This window comes from Triticum dicoccoides, chromosome 7A (assembly GCF_002162155.2).
Source record: "Triticum dicoccoides isolate Atlit2015 ecotype Zavitan chromosome 7A, WEW_v2.0, whole genome shotgun sequence".
NCBI classification, from domain to species: domain Eukaryota; kingdom Viridiplantae; phylum Streptophyta; class Magnoliopsida; order Poales; family Poaceae; genus Triticum; species Triticum dicoccoides.
In genome coordinates, this window is record NC_041392.1 from 634,303,770 (window position 1) to 634,307,290 (window position 3,521).

Sequence of the window (3,521 nt, forward strand, 5' to 3'; positions counted from 1 at the left end):
ACGGCAATTCATCGAGATTCCCAAAAGATGGATTTCCACAATTAAGTGAACAAGGAGATAACATTGGTCAAATCAAATGATATAAGGAAGTATGCTCGAGGAAAACATACACAATTAAACATTGGTTGAAAGGTGCTCCCGAAATATGGGTTGGGTTGCACGACCAATGTCAGAATGGTGATTCAATAGTCAATAGCCTAAGAATGAACTTTCGACCATTAACTTCAAAAAAATAGGGTTGCTAGAAGGAAAGAATCCAAACAACACCGTTCACTTGTTGGAATTAACACGGGGACCAATAAAGAATGGTGATGGTGAGAAGTATTTCTATGCCAAGAATTCTCAAGAGGTGGAACAAATCTCAGAACATTCTTGACATAAAGGATGGTAATACTCCAAGGTAAAGAAGAACAATTGCTGGATAGCAAGGAACTCAAGGTATAACACCAAACATGAACAAGCTTGTGTTGGTGGGAAGGCAATAAAGTGGTCGACGATAATACAATTCATCGAGGGCAAGGATGTTATTTCTCATCATGAATTCAATTGATATCCTGGATGAGCTCAGAATGTTGATGATCACGACACCTTTGTCGCGAGAGTTCATGAAGATGTAATCGATCGGTAACGACATCAAGTCAAGTAATGATGAAGTGAAAGGTTATTGGAACCAAGGGTACGACACAAACTCGAAACCAAGCTTGTTGTTCAAGGCGAAATGATATGACGATGAGGATCGACGTAAGGTTAGTTCATCATTGAAAATTGGTGCTCCGAGAATAAGGACCAGGTAGCACAGTTAGAATCGTCACGACAATGATATAGCCAAACAGGCTAGGAATGGCGTGATCGGGTACAAACTCGTACTTATAGAAGCTTACTGAAGAGTTGTTGAACCGAAGAGCGGACTCGGTTCAGTTATTGGTGTCTTTGAGTGTTCAATAACTCAGAGCCCGCGAAAAATTGGAATCAGTGGGAAGGTAGCACTTGATGAAGAACTCATAAGGAGTTATGCAGTTCCATGATAATCTCGAGATACCAGGGGGGTAATACTCGACACAAGATCAAAGTAAAGGTGGGACTGGTGTATTGATCCATAGAAGACAATTGTTTTAACTTGTCCGAGAAATGAGATCAAAGAAGAACAATCATGGTCGGAACCACGGTTGCACAAGGCCAGATCCTAGATATAAGATGAACTTATACCAAAGGAATAATTTATTTAAAAGAAGCTTTAATGATAAGATCTACATCATGTCCATGGGCATGAACACAAGTTCAAGGTCAACTCCCACTTCTCCAATGCATAACCTTTCATTCACTTCTCACGTTCGATGAAGTTGCAGTGTTGAAATTTTATCTGGTGAAGCACCAGAAGAGTATGACTCGTGAAAAATTTCGGGTTCACACGGTTTAGAGAAGGCATATGTTCAACCCACAGGGGCTTCTTAGAAACGTATACCACAAGTTTCAAGAGTAAATAACACAAGCTCGAAAGTAGAGCAAGGTTGAGAAAGTAGATGATACAATTACCAAGGGCATTATGTATCCAAGGGAAGGCTCACAAGGTTATTGAATATGAAGGATGCTGACGGATAAAATCCAACAATGGGCCTGATGGTCCACAAGGGATCTGACGTGAGCATCGGTACTCAACTAGAGGAAGAAGAGTGCAAGGAGATCAAATTATAGAAACAACTGACTAACTCAATTGTCAAATGCAAAGGAATTATGATTTCCAATTCAAGGGATCAGAAGCAATGCTCTGATTAGGGATGGATAAGTTGAATAGCCTTAGGGTACAATCAACGACAATTGGATTGGTCGAGAACCATCTCCAGTTAAAAGAATGGAAGCTCAGCCAGAAAGGTAATTTATAAGGATCAATGATGATTGCGTGTATTCGCAAACATATTGAGTCAACAGACTCAAAATGATAATGACAATGAATGTCATTAAGACTACGAGACTTATGGGATTAACCATAATGCAAGCAAGCAAGAATTTCAAGAGCCAAAGGCTCCAGAGGGTTTTCGGAAGATCGAATATTATTTTGAAGACTTTTGTGAAACACAAGAACAACTGGGGATGAGCGGATACTCGGCAAGCGCGAGTAATTATCCGTATGGGTATTCAGGCAGCAAGGAACTGCAGGGCAGTAAGTGTAAAGAATTCTCGGAATATCGAAGAGTATTTCAGGACATCTTGTAATAACAAGAGCAACTGGGGATGACAATATGAACGATAGGTGTAAGTAGTTATCCAGAGGGATTTATCGATGGAAGTGAATTGCAAAAGCGATGGCACATAGTCTCGAGAGCACATCGTAGAGTATCTTCGGAATCTTCTGGTGCAGCAGGCGGTCATCGGTAACAAGTGGCTCTTCGGGAGAAAGTACTTGCGAGAACCTAAAGTTAGTTTTGTTTTTAGCGAAATCATTTAACCCGAATAGAAGAGAGCTCAGAGTCCCAGAGTAAAGGTCGAGGAGTAAAAGATCCTAGTACCACCCAATGGCGACGTGGGCCCGTAAGGCACACAGCCAAGTTAGTAAAAGTTTTGCAATGTCTAGACTCGACTTCGGCCAAGAAGTGTGAAAGGGGGATTCCTACAGGCAGTCGGCTCTGATACCAACTTGTGACGCCCCCGATTCAATCGTACACTAATCATGCACGCAAATGTGTACGATCAAGACCAGGGACTCACGGGAAGATATCACAACACAACTCTAAAACATAAATAAGTCATACAAGCATCATAATACAAGCCAGGGGCCGCGAGGGCTCGAATACAAGTGCTCGATCATAGACGAGTCAGCGGAAGCAACAATATCTGAGTACAGACATAAGTTAAACAAGTTTGCCTTAAGAAGGCTAGCACAAACTGGCATACAGATCGAAAGAGGCGCAGGCCTCCTGCCTGGGATCCTCCTAAACTACTCCAGGTCGTCGTTAGCGGCCTGCACGTAGTAGTAGGCACCTCCAGTGTAGTAGGAATCATCGTCGACGGTGGCGTCTGGCTCCAGGGCTCCAGCATCTGGTTGCGACAACCAGGTAGAAGGGAAAGGGGAAAAGAGGGACAAAAGCAACCGTGAGTACTCATCCAAAGTACTCGCAAGCAAGGAGCTACACTACATATGCATGGGTATATGTGTAAAGGGCCATATCGGTGGACTGAACTGCAGAATGCCAGAATAAGAGGGGGATAGCTAATCCTGTCGAAGACTACGCTTCTGGCAGCCTCCGTCTTGCAGCATGTAGAAGAGAGTAGATTGAAGTCCCCCAAGTAGCATCTCCAAGTAGCATCTCCAGTAGCATCGCAGTAGCATAATCCTACCCGGCGATCCTCCCCTCGTCGCCCTGTGGAAAAGCGATCACCGGGTTGTCTGTGGAACTTGGAAGGGTGTGTTTTATTAAGTATCCGGTTCTAGTTGTCATAAGGTCAAGGTACAACTCCAAGTCGTCCTGTTACCGAAGATCACGGCTATTCGAATAGATTAACTTCCCTGCAGGGGTGCACCACAT